The following is a 19,424-nucleotide window of genomic DNA, read 5'->3' on the forward strand; positions in this document are numbered from 1 at the left end:
TTCATATGACATTTTCAAATTACATCTTACATACTACATTTAAGGTACTGCAGATCTCAAAATATCATCTCTGCTCACCACTATTTAGAGATTACAATAGTTATTAACTCGCCACTAGATCTAGTTATAGAATATGATACTAAAAACATATCGCCATCAAATTTGTTTTCTAATATTTATTACTTCAACATAATTGCTTTCCTTTGTAATTCTATGTATTTTATTTTATGCATTTAAAAACGTTTTTCTGAGGTGTTCCATAGGCCTCACCATCCTACAAAACACATTATGGCAGAAAAGTGTTTAAAACCTGCTGCTTTAGACAAAGTTGACTATTCACTCCAACTTGAAATATTTTCTTCTTGTGGTTTTCTCAGCCTCACCCTCTCCTGACCACCCCTCTGTCTCACTGGCCATCTCCTCTGCTGGTTTCTCCTCTGCTCAGTGATTTCTATATTGGTGTGTTCATGGCTCACTCCTGGGTCCCTTTCTCTCCTCTAGCTGAGAGAGCTCATCCCATCCAGGGCCTTAAGTATCACTGATAAACAGAACTCCACCCTCAGCCTACTGTATCCAATCCTGACATCTCCACGTGAAGATCTGGCAGGAATGTCATGCTTAAGAGGGCTGTAAGAGAACTTCTGATCACCCTACCACTGCCAAAACCTGTGCTTCCCCCAGTTTTCCCCATCTCAGTAAGCGGAACCATCTTTTTCACCAAGTGCTCAAAGCAAAACATATCTTTGATTCCTATTTTTTTCTTCATACGCCACATTCAATCCATCAGCAGGTGTTATCAACTCAACCTTCAAAACACATATCCTGAATTTGTCTACTTCTCTCCCTCACACTTGCTACCACCCTACCTCTGGCGCCTGCAATTATACAGTGGCCTCCTACTTCATCTCCCTACCTCCATTCTTTCCCTCGAACAATTAGTTTTCCACCCAGTGATAAGAATTATCATAAAAATATGAAGTACTTCAGAACTGCAAACTGAAAAAAAAATAAAATACATTTATACCTACCACTCAGGAACCTTCTTTATAATAATGAATCAGATCATTGTCATTTGTCTACCTAAGACAATCTAATTTCTACCCATTGTATTTAGAATTAACGAACAACTCTTTACCATGGCTTACAAGGCCCTATATGAGCTAGACCTTGCCCATGTCTATAACCTTGTCCCCCTCTCCCTCTGCTCCTCCCCAACACAATCAGTCACAGAGACCTCACTGCTGTTCCTCAAACCCACCAAGCTCATTCTCACCTCAGAAGCTTTGCATTGACCATTCCCTCTGCCTACAGCTCTCTTCCACCAGATCTTTGCATGGCTGGTTCTTTCTTGTTCCAGCTTAAAACCTCATGAAAAGACCTTTAGTGCTCACCCAGTCTAAGGAATTCACCTGCTAATCCCTGTCATACCACCCTACTGTCTCTTCATCATCATTCTTTTTTTTTTTTTTTTTGCGGTACGCGGGCCTCTCACTGTTGTGGCCTCTCCCGTTGCGGAGCACAGGCTCCGGACGCGCAGGCTCAGCGGCCATGGCTCACAGGCCCAGCCACTCCGCGGCACGTGGGATCTTCCCGGACCGGGGCACGAACCCGTGTCCCCTGCATCGGCAGGTGGACTCTCAACCACTGCACCACCAGGGAAGCCCATGGGGGCCATCTTAAAGTCTGTCCACCACAGTTGGGGATAAAGACAAGTAAAGAGGCATTTCCAACAGAGTAAGAGAAATGCTACGATGGTCAATTACAGAACGCAAGGCACATACCTTTTACTGGGTGAATGGTGGTGGTGGTAGTGGTTCAAGACTTCCGAGAGGACAAACCACAAGCTGAGACAAAGAGGATGCGTACAAGTCTGCCATGCGTGCACTGGGGCGTGGTGAGTGTTCTAGGCAGAGAGCCTGAGAGAATGAAAAACACTACATAAGTAAAAAAATAATGCATGTGACCAGCCATGTTTCATTTTGTTTTGTATTCTACAAAGTGCTAACTAAGATCTTACCAGGAGAAAATTCTCCATCACGGGCACAAGGTCACACTCAATAAATTTAAATACTGTCTTGAATTAACATCTAAAGGGAAAATCTTTTAAAATATGCTTAGAAGAAAATGCTTACTGTGTCTCAAAGAGAAAAGATTTCCATTTAATGAGTGTTCCCATCACTACTTAAAATAGTGATTCCTAAGATTTTAGTACACCCTTGGTCTTGAATGAACCCAGCTCAGATCCCAGCTCTTTGTCAATCTGAAGTAATTGTCTTCTGAAAAGAAAGGCGCTACGAGTGGGAGAGCCCCAGCTGCTGAACGCTTAATACTACATGCCAAGTGAACCACCAATTGCCCAAATCAAATCGGTATCTAAGCCAGGTGGAATTGTTTGTACTAATTTGCTTATTCAAATTGGAATGTAGCCAGTTAGTTTTGTAAAACGTGCTCACAAAATAATCAACTATTAGTGATTGCTAGACAGTATCCTCCCCTGTGTTTATACTGAACCTCCACTTCAAGAAAACCCCTGAACTTTGACTGCTGCTAAATTTCTAATGGTGCTCGGATTTCTCAGCCATATTTAACATCAACTGCAGAAAAGTCCATAAAATGGGCCTTGAGGGCAGAGCTTATTGTGATAGATTATAGTTAAAGCAAAATTATTATTTTCAAAGAATAAGTTCCAGTAGTCACATTCCTATCATGCCTAAGTATGTCCATAAGAATGCCTTCTGAAGGAAATCCGAAAAAGATGGGATATGTGTATACACATGGCTGATTCACTTTGCTGTACAGCAGAAACTAACAACATTGTAAAGCAACTATACTCCAATAAAAATTAAAAAAAAAAAAAGAACGCCTTCTGGTATGAGAAATAGAAGTCCTCATATAAATAGGCTAAAACACTAAAGAGGATTTAGAGGCTAATGTAACTGCAAAGTCCATAGATAGTGGTAGTTCCAGATACAGTTAGATCCTGCCTGTGGCTCCACTTCCCTCCTAAATTCTAGGCGATTTTCTCAGCTCTGCCGATGCTCTTTTTTTGCGGTACGCGGGCCTCTCACCGCCGTGGCCCCTCCCGCCGCGGAGCACAGGCTCCGGACGCGCAGGCCCAGCAGCCATAGCTCATGGGCGCAGCCGCTCTGCGGCATGTGGGATCCTCCCGGACCGGGGCACAGACCCGTGTGCCCTGCGTCGGCAGGCGGACTCTCAACCACTGCGCCACCAGGGAAGCCCTGCCGATGCTCTTTTAAAGGCTGATTTCAAAGAGTGACTCTGAGTAGCAATTTACATCCCAGAGGAGAGGCTTCCTTCAACCATTCAACAAAAACCCTGACCGCTGAGCCAAAGAAGCCACATTCAAACCAATCCCTGTGGCCAGGGAAATATCATCTGCTAATTGATTTCGTTCTGTGATTTTGCAGGGGAATGTGGTTGTAAACCTCCATGTCTGTGATGCTGGTATGAGGAACCAAGCCCTTTAGCCAGTGTATGGCTCTTACAGACTACCCAGCAACTGCATCTCAACATAGCTTTTTCTCTACACTGTGTTCACACTATAGATGGATTTATAAATACAGGGCTGCCTGAAGGTCTACTGAGGCGCAGAGGGAGTGTCTAGGGACCACTCTTTGGGGGTTGATAATGCATCACAATGGAACTCAGAGCTATCCCCAAGTACCCCAAGTCAAAACATCAAGACATTCAGCATACCCCAGAATTCCAGTGTCTCGTGCTCACACTTCTAGCCCCCAAATGTCCCTGAAAATCAATCTCTTAGAGCAATTCCAGGACAGGGGAAATGACCCCACCTGCACCAGCAGCCTATAAGACTAGCTTATAGAATTATCTTGGAATTTTATTTCATCATGGCATTTCAAGATTCTCTTTCAAAATATTCTTTTTGCTCCTCATATTTGCTAGGCCTTCACATCTCGCAAGATATCAAACATGATACTTTTAGGAGCCAACCAAGTTATACATAATGCATTTTTATGTTCCTAAATTAACAAAGTGACTTTAGATCTGTGAAGGGTGTTAAAAATTATATAAGCTATGTAAGTATTTTTATTTGTTCAAACATTTCCAGTTTCCTTCAGGGCTTAAAAGTTTCTGAGAACTTTATATTTCTAAATAGGCCCAGCTTCTATGTATGGGAAAAAGGCACCCTTAAAAACATGGCCTTTTTTCCTGAGGGGCCTCACAGCCAGCATTTTTTTTTTCCTTATCTTCTAGAATGCCAAACATTCATTTGGGTTTATCTATCCCCAAACCATAGAGTACTTAGACTTCTTGCTTCTTTCTAACCGTCATTCCTGAGGTCAAGCCGACCAAGAGACAAGGATCTGAGTGCAAGTAGTTTATCTGCGAGGTGGTTCCAGAAAACACCAGTAGAGAAGGGACGTGAGATGGGAAAAGCAAGCAACCAATTCAGGATGTGCTGTCAGTGAGCAGGTGTGTACCATGTGCAAAAGAGGCTGAATCCTGCTGGGGGCTCCTGAGAGACAAGAGAGAATGAAGCATAAGCTTCAGCGTTATCTCCTCTGAAGGGCAAGTAGCTGGGGTGTTTATTCTTCAGATCCTTTCCATCATCGGTAGGGAGGACTATTCCCAAGGGGGCATTAACTCTTGGATATTTCTGGCCCTCCCATGCAACGGTCAAGAAAAAGCCCATAAGCAGAGAGTCACACATGCCTGCAGAAGGATGCTAATAGCATGCACTGGTCCAGTGAGTGGACAAGATATGGGCAGGGCACCACCATATCTGCAACACCACCTAAGGCCAAAGGATTAATACATACTTCTTGATAACTATTCACAAGTATCACTGGCTCTTACCTTAAAAAAAATGCATTCAAGAAATTCCTCTTTCTTGGGGTTTACTGATATCATTTCATTTACACAACAAGAGCCCTGAATTGGGGATGAGCAGAGCTAGGTTCTGGCCCAGACTCTGTGGCCTTACATGCAGTGATTCATGACTCCGGACCTCAGTTTCTTCTATGTAAATTGAGGTCTTAAGCTAATGATAATAGAAAACACATATATGGCCTTCTTACATGCCAGGCACTGAGTGCTTTACAGGTATTAACTCAACCCTCATGACACTCGATGATTTGAGGACTATTACTATTATCTTCATTTTATAGAGAACAAAACTGAGGCACGAGGTGGTTAAGTAACTTGAATGAGGTCACATCGGCAATAAGTGGTAGAACCAGGATTGGAACCCAGATTGTCTGGCTCCAAAATCAGGACCCTAAACAACCACCAGGCTTCCTCTTAATGTAATCATCTCTAAGCCCCCTCATTACTAGTGATCTGTAAACTTTGAACCTCTGATAAAATCAGGCAGGAGAGTGGTATATTCATCTGTCATATGTTTTGATTTCTGTTGTTTGACACAAGCTGACTTGTGACATTCCTCTTGTGGCATAACTTACAAGACATATTTATAGAAGCCAGCAATAAGCAGAAAACAACCCGTACCTAGTAGGCCTTAATATATCCCCTCTGGAAGTGGCAATCCATGTCTGCACCAGGAAGAGATGTTATTTAAATCCTTTCCTTAAGAAAATGAATTGTCATATCTTTCCACTACCCTTGCAAATATTTCACCAATGGGGGAAGCTTTAGACCATCAGAAACTGATCTTCTGCCAGTTTTATTACTAGAATATATCCTCTCAAAATTTAACCTACATTTGTTCAAGTAAGATGCCAATAAACCAGTCATCATCAGTATCAGGCTAAAATTTTTAGTTTCCACTGGAGAATAGTAGTATCTGTCAGCTCAAGGTAATCATTTCTATCATCTCTTAAAGTCTGATCGAAAAATTTCTTAGAATATCACATGAATGGACCTAGAGATTGTCATACTGAGTGAAGTAGCTCAGACACCGAAAGACAAATATCATATGATATCGCTTATATGTGGAATCTAAAAAAAGGGGGACAAATGAATTTATCTACAAAACAGAAATAGAGCCACAGATGTAGAAAACAAACTTATGGTTACCAGGGGATAACGGGGGGGAGGGATAAATTGGGAGATTGGGATTGACGTATACACACTACCATGTATAAAACAGATAACTAATAAGGACCTACTGTATAGCACAGGGAACTCTATACTCTGTAATGACCTATATGGGTAAAGAATCTGAAAAAGAGGGGATAGGGACCTCCCTGGTAGTACAGTGGTTAATAATCCTCCTGCCAGTGCAGGGGACATGGGTTCGAGCCCTGGTCCAAGAAGATCCCACATGCCACAGAGCAACTAAAAGCCCGTGCGCCACAACTACTGAGCCTGTGCTCTAGAGCCCACGCTCTGCAACCACAACAAGAGAAGCCATCACAATAAGCCTGCGCACCACAACAAAGAGTAGCCCCCACTCACTGCAACTAGAGAAAGCCCATGCACAGCAACGAAGACCCAATGCAGCCAAAAATAAATAAATTTTAAAAATTAAAAAAATAAAAAAGAGGGGATATATTTATATGTATAACTGATTCACTTTGCTATACACCTGAAACGAATACATTGTAAATCAACTATACTCCAATAGAAATTACTTTTAAAAATTCTTAGAATGTCACTTTCAGATGTCTGAAAATTTCCCTATGAAGTCATATTATCATGATGAAAGTTATTTAATTCTTTTATGAAATGTGCTAATTTCCTGCTACGTACAGCCCACTATGCTAGGAATTGAGATCTTGAGGATAGTGACATCTATTGATGTCCCTGCCCTTTATGATGCTTAAAATATAGGTGAGAGGGATGCATGACAATAATACAAGAAACTGAATGACATGTAGAAAGCTAGACTCTAAGTATAAGGTGAAAATGGAATTGGCCGTCCTCAGGATCTAAATTATTGTAATGGTGTCTAGTGGTTATGACTGAAGGTCTTCATTCATTCACCAAATAATTACTGAGCACCTATTATGTGCCAGGAATTTTGCTGTAAAGAAGAAAATTTTTGCAATGAAGAACATGGATACAGATCCTGCCTTCATGGAGTTTCCAGTTTAACTGGGTAATTGACAGATGAATTAACAACTGTTCTGCCTCTGGCATGTCCCTTACCACTGTAACCTTCCAGGGGCCAATTCTAGCTCCTCAAACATTCATCCTAACTGATTTTCTTTACCTCATGCCCTTACTGGTTTCCCCCATCAGGTCAAGGAGGGTTTGAATGATGTGTTTTTAAGAGGAAAAGGTCATCGTTTTTATCATAAAATTCTCCAGCTCAAGCCAAAGGACTCCCAGGCACCAAAAAAAGGATACATATGGAGAGGGAACAAATCCAGGCAGAGAGTGGAATGAGTATGGAATATTCTAGATATTGAAGGGATGGGGTTAAGGAGAGAGATTTCATGAGCAATCATGCCAGTAAACACCAGAAGAGATTACAGGAACCCACCTAACCTGGCTTCTCTGGGGTCACCCTCAGATCACATCTTCTTTTTGAGCCTTTTTGGAGGCAAATTTGCCATTAGACGTGGTTTTTTCTATTATGTAAGAGAAACAAAACAAAACAAAATTCATGAGAAGGGAAGCAGGTGAGGGAGGAAAGCATGGACCACTGCTCTAAAATGCAAGTGACAGCCTTTATAAATAGCAAGAGAACCATGAAGTGAAATATGCCTTTGACATTCCTTAAAGCTTCCGGACACTCTGCCCACCCTTCTGAGCAAGAATTCTTTGGGTTCCTTGCTAACTTTACACTTAGATTTCTCACTATGAACAGCAACTAAGGATGTGACTCCGGCTATGATAACATATGACTCAAGCACACCCCCTGGTACATACTTTGGTCTCATCAGATGATCTGTCTGACTTTGACACCCTTCTCTGCTTCAGGACAATTTGCAGGATGGAGCTTAAGTGTAAACAGTCCCAATTCCCTTTATCCCCAAAGGCTCCCAAGCCTGCAATCTTGGAATGATCCATGCCTTGCAATGCTCACATTTCTCTTATCTCTGAGACTACTTTTCATGTTCCCTTTGATGCTACTCAAAAAAAATTCTCACCTTGACCTCCAATAGACCTGAAATCCCCATATATATCTTGACCTCTTCTTGTGTCAACCCTTGCAATACTACCTCCCAATACCTTTCTAAATCCCTCTTGAACATGAGAATTCTATTTATTGTAGCCGCCCCGAACTCTCACTCATCCCAACTTTAGTTATTCTAATCATTTTGCTTAACTCCAGTTTTTGAAAATTCAGCATGCGTTGCTTCTTGTAGCTCAGTTTATAGCCAAGGGCTTCATCCCACTTATGTCAGGTTTCCACTGTAAAATTTAACTGGAGAATTGAGGCAAAGATGGATAATCCAGGGAAGAGCTTAAAGATAAAAATAAGAAACTGAAATGGTCTTATCACCAATATTGGCTACTCTCCCACCATCTATCTACTTCTTGCTTTGAATTAGGAGGGAAAGTGAATGAAGACCAAGGAAAAGATCAGGGTAAGAAAGGGGGTAATTAGGAGGACACTCAGAATCAAATCTGGCTAAAAAAGAACGAAACTTGGCCCCCCCTCTTCCCCATGCCCCTATCAAGTGCTACTTCACATTGGTCTTTTGCTTGGAAGGTCCCTTGAAAAGAGTCTTTGTGTCTTGAAAAGAGCACAAGCACTGGGGCTAGATGAACTTGGACTCTAATCCCAGCTCTATCACTTACTTGCTGTATGACTCTGTGCAAGTTACTTATCCTCTAGAAATCATTTTCCCATCTATAGAATGAGGATAATTGTTGTGAGAATTAAATGAGATAACCCAAAGAAAGCATCTGTCAGTGGAACACACTTAATACATGGTAGCTCCCTTCCATTACCATTAAGTGAATGATTCAAAGAACTGTGTTAAATAGCAAGGTAACTGATTGGTTCAACATTCCACTGTGATGCCAAATTGCAAACCCAGCAAGACAGCAGAAATGTTTAATATTTACCCAAGATCTCCCATTTCTTGGAGTACCTTTCCTCCACTGATCAAGTAAAGGACAAACAGGCTGGCCTTTAAACAGCTATCATCAACAAATACTGATGGCTCACTATATACTCAACACTGAACTGGTGCTTTAGGGGAAGCCAAATCAATATGAAACATGGCCGCAGGCCACAAGGAGTTAGTAATCTAGGTGGACTAAACTTCATTCAGGCAGGCTAAGTAGTTTTCATGCCTTTTAGATAGCAATTCTCAAACCTGCAAGATCTTCAGACTGCTCTGGTTTGTATATTAAATATATATTACAGGAGGATGGGTTCCTTATTTGTGACAAGCTTCTAGGTAATTCAGACATTCACCCAAGTTTGAGAGCCTCGCTTCTTTAAAAGATGCCTCATTACTGCACAGATTCATTTATAAATCAAGTCACATCCTCCAACTGTGTTAAAAAGTCCAGGGAGATGCGCTTGTCTGAACAGTAATAAATATGTCATTTCTCAACGTCACTGTTTTCTGGAGGTTCCACTCTATGCAAATTAACTTTCTGAATTTTTATTCTTTTAATTTTTAAAGTAACTCTGCAGGTCCTGAACACAAGCACCATGAAAAAAATTATTATAAATAAAGTAAAAATAAAATGTAGTGGAATCTTTGCAGAAGTCTGTCAATGGCAGAACTAAATATATAAATAAGAGAATAATTTACAAGTAACATGAACAAATGATGCATCAGTAAATGTATTAATGCAACTTGTGCCAAAACCTTTAGACAGATCTCCATCTGGTATAACTTTTCCAAATCCCTCAAACCCCTTCCTCTAGAATGGATGGATCCCATCTCATATGCAAGGCGTTCCAAAGCAAAACATCAGATACTGCACTGTACTCTGGTAATGTCACATGGGATATTTTAGCCAGGAAAGCTGAAAGTATTCCAGAAAGGAAAATAATAAAAGAACACTGAGTACATTAGTAGACATCACAAGTTCTGATTTTCAAAGATATGTCCTCAAAGAAAACATGTTTCATTTAAGAAAAGGTATTTTAATTTTTCTTGATTTGGGTCTCATCAAAATAATCCCTACAAGCTTCACTCACTCATTCACTGATGTCATTCAACCAACGTTTATTGGTTACATATTATTTTTTAGGACTGGCTGTTGCAGATGCTCTAGATACCCCCATCCACCCCCTCCTTAGCTCTCACCATGCCCTTATACACTATTGGCTTTCTTCAGCAACCACGTGATTTTCCACTGAGGGTGTTCTTGGGCTAAGCTCAAGTACAGCGCAGGTCCAAATGCCAGGAGCTGATAGCCCTCAATCAATGAAGGATGGGAGTCGGTGGATAAACATCCCAATGTCCTCACCCTTGAGTGGGACAGGTCTGACAAGAGTTCCATACAGCTTCCCAGAAGTCCCCCGTGAGATGAGCCCCGGCTGCCCACAACAGTAACATGCTCGTTAGGACATTCTCCATTGTTCGCCTTGCCTTCCCTGCCTCACTTCCCACTCTCTCACAGAGCTTCTCGGGATCACCTTCCAAAGAACCTACTTGCATTCAAAGCCTTGTCTCACCTCTGTTTCTGGAAGAAGCCACACTAAAACGCTGGGTATAGGACAGTGAGAAAGATAGAGCCGTGCCCTTGAGAGGCTCAAATACAATTTGAGAGACAGACTCAAATAGGCTGACAAGTACCATAAGGTAATGTAAAACATATCCAGAGAGCACAGTACGAATGACTCTCCATGTGAGTTAAGAAAAGCCTCACAGATGAGGTCAACATTTAGTTGTCAGAAGGTATGTGTAGACGTTTTACATCTATATACGAAGAGAAAGGGCATTTCAGATGAAGAGAGTAGCATCTGCAAAGCACTGTACCCCACCATGTACCCTACCACCTCTTACACGAACATACACAAAATCCTTAAGAGACTTTGTATACTTGGAGTGCAGAGTACACGGGCAAGAAATGTAGAGGATAAAAGTATAAAAGGAGGGGCCAGAAAGATGGCGGAACAGTAAGACGCGGAGATCACCTTCCTCCCCACAGGTACATCAGAAATACATCTACGTGTGGAACAACTCCTACAGAACACCTACTGAACGCTGACAGAAGACCTCAGACCCCTCAAAAGGCAAGAGACGCCCCACATACCTGGGTAGGGCAAAGCGGAGAAATTCCCGCACAGAGGATCGGAGCCGACCGGCACTCACCAGCCCGAGAGGCTTGTCTGCTCACCCGCCGGGGCGGGCGGGGGCTGGGAGCTGAGGCTCGGGCTTCGGAGGTCGGATCCCAGGGAGAGGACTGGGGTTGGCGGCGTGAACACAGCCTGAAGGGGCTAGTGCACCACGGCTAGCCGGGAGGGAGTCCGGGAAAAAGTCTGGAGCTGCCGAAGAGGCAAGAGACTTTTTCTTCCCTCTTTGTTTCCTGGTGCGCGAGGAGAGGGCATTAAGAGCACCACTTAAAGAAGCTCCAGAGACGGGCACGAGCCGCGGCTATCAGCGCGGACCCCAGAGACGGGCATGAGACGCTAAGGCCGCTGCTGCCACCACCAAGAAACCCCTGTGCAAGCACAGGTCACTATCCACACCTGCCTTCCCGGGAGCCTGTGCAGCCCGCCACGGCCAGGGTCCCGTGATCCAGGGACAACTTCCCCGGGAGAACGCACGGCGCGCCCCAGGCTGTTGCAATGTCACGCCGGCCTCTGCCGCCACAGGCTCGCCCCGCACTCCATACCCCTCCCTCCACCCCCGCCCCGCCCCGCCTGAGTGAGCCAGAGCCCCCGGAGCAGCTGCTCCTTTAACCCCGTCCTGTCTGAGCGAAGGACAGACGCCCTCAGGCGACCTACACGCAGAGGAAGGGTCAGATCCAAAGCTGAACCCCGGGAGCTGTGCGAACAAAGAAGAGAAAGGGAAATCTCTCCCAGCAGCCTCAGGAGCAGCGGATTAAATCTCCACAATCAACTTGATGTACCCTGCATCTGTGGAATACCTGAATAGACAACGAATCATCCCAAACTGAGGAGGTGGACTTTGAGAGCAAGATATATTATTTTTTCCCCTTTTCCTCTTTTTTGTGAGTATGTATGTGTATGCTTCTGTGTGAGATTTTGTCTGTATAGCTTTGCTTTCACATTTGTCCTAGGGTTCTGTCCATCCGTTTCCTTTTTTTTTTTTTTACCTATTAAAAATTTTTTTTTCTTAATAATTATTTTTTTATTTTAATAACTTTATTTTATTTTATTTTATCCTCTTTCTTTCTTTCTTTCTTTCTTTCTTTCTTTCTACTTTTTCTCCCTTTTATTCTGAGCCGTGTGGATGAAAGGCTCTTGGTGCTCCAAGAAGTTGGGAGAGCCAACTTCAGGACACTGGTCCACAAGAGACCTCCCAGCTCCATGTAATATCGAACGGCGAACATCTCCCAGAGATCTCCATCTCAACACCAACACCCAGCTTCACTCAACGACCAGCAAGCTACAGTGCTGGACACCCTATGCCAAACAACTAGCAAGACAGGAACACAACCCCACCCATTAGCAGAGAAGCTGCCTAAAATTATAATAAGGCCACAGACACCCCAAAACACACCACCAGACGTGGACCTGCCCACCAGCAAGACAAGATCCAGCCTCATCCACCAGAACACAGGCTCTAGTCCCCTCCACCCGGAAGCCTACACAACCCACTGAACCAACTTTAGCCACTGGGGACAGACACCAAAAACAATGGGAACTACAAACCTGCAGCCTACAAAAAGGAGACCCCAAACACAGTAAGATAAGCAAAATGAGAAGACAGAAAAACACACAGCAGGGCTCCCCTGGTGGCGCAGGTGGTTGAGAGTCCGCCTGCCGATGCAGGGGACACGGGTTCGTGCCCCTGTCCGGGAAGATCCCACATGCTGCGGAGCGGCTGGGCCCATGAGCCATGGCCACTGAGCCTGAGTGTCCGGAGCCTGTGCTCTGCAACGGGAGAGGCCACAACAGTGAGAGGCCCGCGTACAGGAAAAAAAAAAAAAAAAAAAAAAACACCTCAGAAAAACACACAGCAGATGAAGGAGCAAGATAAAAACCCACCAGACCTAACAAATGAAGAGGAAATAGGCAGTCGACCTGAAAAAGAATTCAGAATAATGACAGTAAAGATGATCCAAAATCTTGGAAATAGAATAGACAAAATGCAAGAAACATTTAACAAGGACCTAGAAGAACTAAAGAGGAAACAAGTAACAATGAACAACGCAATAAATGAAATTAAAAATTCCCTAGAAGGAATCAATAGCAGAATAACTGAGGCAGAAGAACGGATAAGTGACCTGGAAGATAAAATAGTGGAAATAACTACTGCAGAGCAGAAGAAAGAAAAAAAAATGAGAAGAACTGAGGACCTTCCCCAAGAGGGAGATCGTGAAAGTGTCTAGGCATTGAAAGATATATTATCAGCTCGGTGGTTTGTGACCACCTAGAGGGGTGGGATGGGGGGGTGGGAGGGAGGGAGATGCAAGAGGGAAGAGATATGGGAACATATGTATATGTATAACTGATTCACTTTGTTATAAAGCAGAAACTAACCCACCATTCTAAAGCAATTATACTCCAATAAAGATGTTAAAAAAAAAAGCCCACATGCTGCAACTAAAAGATCCCACACGCCGCAATGAAGATCCCACACACCACAACTAAGACCCAGCACAGCCCAAATTAATTAATTATTTATTTTTTTAAATGTAAAAAGAAAAAGATAAATGTGACACTGTATTTTATTTAACCCAACATATCTGAAATATTTTCACTGCAACATATAATCGATATTTTTAAATTGTTAATGAGATATTTTACATTCTTTCTTCCATATTAAGCTTCAAAATCCCATGTATCCAGTGCTCCACAGCTACACATGGCTGGGGCTACCATATTGGACAGTATAGTTCTAGGGCCTTAAATCTAAATGTGTGGTTCCCAGACTAGAGGCACCAGAATAACCTGGGAACTTTCTAAAATCAGAATCTTAGGTCTCACCCAGACCTACTGAATCAGAATCTGCATTTTAACAGGATCTCCCCACCCATCAGGTGATTCATGCACATTAAAATTTGAGAAGCACTGGAGAAATGAGAAAAGCATGGAAGTGCACATTGTAACGTGCTCTAACAAGCTCCCAGGTGATGCTGCTGCCGCTGGTCCTTTGACCAGACTTTGAATAGCAAAGAGGGTTTAGCTCGGAAATATCCATTGAGTACTTTCTATCTTCCCAGCGCTACGTCAGATAAAAAGGTACTAGATTCAGTCTAGCCCCAGAACAACCTATGTCTACTTGGAAAGACAAGACCATTGCAGCTGAAAACTAAAACAGCCAAATATTGAATCAGACAGGGAATGCTATGAGCTATCAGGGATATGAACAATTTGAGTATGGGTCAAAGTTATGGGAGAATGAAGCTTCCCTGGTTACCAGAGTGGAGTTAAAGCTGGGCTGTGAAAGGAATAGCTGCCTTTAAAGAGAAGGTGAAAGGGGGGATTGCAGAGTCTGGGCTCTGCTTACTCTGTAATGATTCCTGGTTATTCGTTGTTCTCTTTAAGTGATCTCCAAACGTTTTGATTGTGCACACCTATCCATAAAAATACTGTTAACACGGGGCCTCCCTGGTGGCGCAGTGGTTGAGAGTCCGCCTGCCGATGCAGGGGATACGGGTTCGTGCCCCGGTCTGGGAGGGTCCCATATGCCGCGGAGCGGCTGGGCCCGTGAGCCATGGCCTCTGGGCCTGCGCGTCCGGAGCCTGTGCTCCGCAATGGGAGAGGCCACAACAGTGAGAGGCCCACATACCGCAAAAAGAAAAAAAAAAAAAAAAAAAAATACTGTTAACACATGTCCTCAGATGATGTAAGTTTATTTAAAACCCATGTACACATACTATGCCAATCTTAAAGTAAACATTAATATTCATTCCTTTCTTACCTTTTAGAATAAAAATAAACACATATTCCAATAGCATCTTCCTGCTCTCTAATAGATTTGGAAGCCACTGCTCTAGGCCAGGAAAACACCTTAGCACCCAACACAATGTGATTCAATCAACAGAGGCACCAACCAGTGGGGCGGGGGGGAGAAAAGCCAGTACATGGGGGACGTGGCAACTTGATGTTGCAGTGGTAGATTTCACCCAAGGGAAGAGTTCAGCCCATCACACAAGGGTTAGCGGGGCCAGAGCTGGACAAGCCTTGGCAGAGTTTTGGTAAGCGCTCTTCCCCTGGCAAATGCTTTACTTATCCTTCAGGTCTCAGTTTAAATTTTCCTCAGAGACTGTCTCAGACCTCGCTATTTAACTTACAGCCTCTTGCGGATCTAACTCATCGCATCATGTTCTTTTCCTATATGATATCCATTACAGTTTGTAACTCTTAGTTTATTCGGGGGACCATGCCTTGCACATCTGCCTTCCTCACTGTACTGTCAGCTCTTTAAGAGTAGTGATTTGTTCACCACTGTGTATCCAGCAGTGAGCCCGAGGTCTGACACGTAGTAGGTGCTCAAAACATTTTTTGTAGAATGAATGACCAAGGAAATTAAATATGGCCATTATAGTCCTTTTAGCTCACACATACGGTAAAATTTTCTACAGTGTGATGATATGCTGCATGAACTAACTCTTCTTTAGGTAAAAGAGTCAGAGAGAAGCAAGTGGGCCTTATTCACTAGAGCTCAGATGGGGACTAATTTACCACCCCGCTGGATGGACTGGAGGGATAATAGGACACAAAGTGTGAAAGCTGTTGAGATTTTGATCTCCATTTTTGCCCATTTTTAATCATGACTCTCTTTTCATAAATGCTTTTCTGCTATGCATGCAGATATTTACTGTTTGGGTCTGTGATTCCTGTTGGGCCTAATGGGGAAATGTTAGCAACTGTCAAAATCACAACTGTGCAGAATTTGAGGGAATCCAATCAAGCAACACGGGGTCAAAAGAGGATTTGTTCTCCACTTTCTCTGGGTTCTTATTCTGTTCCTTATAAAACTGATGCAGTTGGTTATAGGTGGTTTGATTCAGTTAAAGCAGCTCACATGAGCTGAGATCTCAATTTCATTTACTATGTCTGTACAACAACAAAACACGTCTCCAACTTTGAATACTGATTGTGTCTGACATGCAAAAGACGCCAACAACCAAGATCCCCAGTTACCATTAGAGTTAACATTTGATTAGATCCTTTTCCATCCACATCTTTCAACATTATACAGACTTGCCTTTGGTGTCATTAGTAAACCACTTTTATACAATATTAGAGTCAGGTTGGTTTGCTTGGCTGGTTTTAGGAAGCATTATCTAATTTTAGCAAACTGAGCCTAAGTCTGCATCTTGCTGTTGTAGGAGTCTGTGTTTTAACAAATGCACTTAGTAGAGCCCCATTTGGATGGGTAAGTTTCATAAATATGCAGTAAGTGACCCTTGTACAGCTGACTTTAATCAATTGTATTATGTTCTTGAATAGATGCTATGCATGTATCAGTTTGTCATTTCTCAATTGAGGGAGCACTCAGAAGTTGCCAGAAGCAGCAAAAATTTACATGTATAGAATACCTTTTCACCGTATTGAGATTTTTCATCTTTCATAATCTTTCTGGAAGATGTTTCTGAGGGATTTCTCAGAAGACGGATGCATTGGTTTCTGTGACTGATGACAGTGTAACTTCACAAGTGGCCTTTTTGAGACCTGACACGTTAACATCCCATAAATCTCCCGTGTTCCAATTCTAAAACATACATTTCCTTTCCACCAGCCAGAGCGCAGAGCAATGCTTGTGCTCCTTTGGCAGTCATGCCTAAGAAAGGAAAAAGGGGAGCCACTTCTGCACAGACATAAACCTGCCCCATGTCTCTGATATTTTACGTACATGCCCCACTTCTCTCTTCCAGCCTCCAAGAAAATATGTGTGACCTTTGATAGTGCAGAAAAATCTTGTAAACCTCTCTGATGCTTAATAATTTGATTATTCTTACTGGATATGATGTACCAGCCGGTACAGACAGCTTGTGGAACTCGGCTCATGGGTAAATGTTCAGTCTCATGCTGCTCTAACAACATTGGCACCATCATCAGTGCAAAAAGAAACAGTGGAAAGAATCTGAAGCATGAGATATTTATTTGGAGTTTCGGCTGTGATTATGTTTTCCCAGGCGCTGCAATGAAGGTGCACTTTTGGGGGCATGAGGTACCAGCAGTGCAGCCAAGTCCCCTGTGAGGGCTTTTTGCTCAGTAGTTGCTGGGAATGATTATGATGTAATTCCACGAGGCAGCCATCAGTGAACAAACCACGTGAGTCTCAATCAGCCCTGATTTAATTTGCCCTTCAGGAAAGGTTAAAACATGGAGAAGCTCAAAATATACATTTTGTAGAAGAAATACACTGCAGCTTTTGAATGAATGCACAGCCATTGTAGCTATTTAAAGGAAGATGGTCAATTTTTCCACTCTCTCTCTCCAATTACGGGTCTCCTCTCCCCCGGGGGAAAAAAAAAGGAAACACACACACACACACACACACACACACACACACACACACACACACGCATGCATATATCTCAGTATAATTATACACAAATAAGATTAATTCCAGAATGTAACTCTGCCTTCATCAGCACAAAATTGATAGTGTACGTAATATTTCTTGCAGTTGGGCTCACCAACATGCAACATTTCCAGGATGGGCTGGTGCTTCTAATCTGAATTACTTGTCCTTCCTTTCTCCCTTCCTATTATATTGACAATTGACTTACTAGGGAAGACCTTATACTATGACCACCATCTTTTAGGGCTGGACTTACAAGTGTCTATCCTAGTGGGTCTTAACCTTGGTTGCACATTAGAATCACCTGGGGAGTTTTTAAAAGTCCCTATGCCCAACCTGTACCCTAGACCAATTAAGCCAGAACTTGGGAGCTATGGGACCTGGCATCAGTACTTTTAGAGCTCCCAAAGTGACTCCACCATGGAGCCAAGGATGAGAACCAGTAGTCCACACCCACAAATGGTTTGATCAATTAATAGGAAGTGGTGAGTTAAAAATCTAAGTTCCATAAAGCCATTAGACACCTGACAGTTATATAACCTGGAAAGATTTCACAAAGCAAAACCTTGTGAGGATGGAAAGAAATAGGACATGATGATGTGACAAGCTTAGCAATTACTGCGTTCTCAGAGTAACTTTCCAGGGAAGTATATGGTCGACTCCCTGGGTTGTAATTCTGCCTTTTCACCTCTTACTCGCTCTAAGATCTTGGGCACGTTATGTTATCATCCCAGAGCCTCCGGTTCCTCTTATGTGAAATGGTGTTGATATTACAAAAATCTACTTCAGGGAATTCCCTGGTGGTCCAGTGGTTAGGACTCTGCACTTTGACTGCTGAGGGCCTGGGTTCAATCCCTGATCGGGGAACTAAGATCCCACGAGCCACGCAGCACAGCCCCCGCCCCCCCCAAAAAAAAAGAAAAGAAAATAAAGAAAATCTACTTCATATTGTAAAGATTAAATGGACTAAGACAGGATCGGCAAACAGTTTCTGAAAAGGGCCTATAATTTTGGCTTTATAGGCCATACAGTCTCTGTGTAACTACTCTGCTACTGCAGCATAAAAAGCAGCCATAAGCACTGGGTAAATGAATGGGCACGGCTGTGTTCTAATTCACCTTAATTCACAACAATAGGTAGTGGCCCCAATTTCGTTCACAGGCTGGAGTTTGCCAACGCCTGGACTAACACATGCTACACGGTTGGTACGGTACACTGCTATTTTGTTACAAAGTATGGAAAGTAAGCCATCCCCCTAAGATACACACAGTGACTGCGCTCCTTCTCAGCTCCACCAAGGCCTCCTTTTAAGCCGACCGGACATCAGCTCATAGAACAGAACTACAGTGGCTGCAGTTCCTAGGAAAGGAGAAGGTGGCAGGTCTCCTGGGTTTCCAAGTGTTTTCTCCCGTTCTAGTGACTACAGTCACAGAGCCGGGGGAAGAGAACTCAGGCCAGAGCACAGGGCCAGGACTGCCCTGCTCCCAGTGGAGCATCACTTCACAGGAGCTCTCAGAGCAAACCCCACAGACACTAAAGCCATTAGGGAAACTGTGAATTACAGCACGAGCTGTAAGGAGCTGCCGAGATCCCAGAGATGCAATAAATTATTACTGTCAAATGCTCAGCATGAGTAACAATGTTTACAAAAATCAATCCACTTAGCTAGAAATGAATTTGAAAATCATGCTTTAAACAATAGCAAAAGAAACAGAGAAGCAATTCTGCTATTTCATCTTTCAAGGAAGGACAGAGGAGGGTGATACTAGAGGCTTAGTTTCCTTTACCTCCTAACAGAACTCAACGTGGTGCTTCACTCCTTCCTGAGGATATAAAACCCATCATTTTTCCTACAGGTCGCATTTCAAAGGCCAGATGCTTCCCAAGGCC

The 19,424-nt window shown here is 43.1% G+C and overlaps 1 non-coding gene across 1 annotated transcript; it reads left to right on the top strand.

Moving 5' to 3' along the window:
* The first annotated feature begins 18,328 nt into the window (after window positions 1-18,328).
* Window positions 18,329-18,401, top strand: TRNAQ-UUG (transfer RNA glutamine (anticodon UUG)). The gene has a single exon. It is a non-coding gene; the product is annotated as a tRNA-Gln (tRNA).
* Window positions 18,402-19,424: the final 1,023 nt, after the last annotated feature.

The sequence above is a fragment of the Mesoplodon densirostris genome, chromosome X (assembly GCF_025265405.1).
Source record: "Mesoplodon densirostris isolate mMesDen1 chromosome X, mMesDen1 primary haplotype, whole genome shotgun sequence".
Taxonomy (NCBI): domain Eukaryota; kingdom Metazoa; phylum Chordata; class Mammalia; order Artiodactyla; family Ziphiidae; genus Mesoplodon; species Mesoplodon densirostris.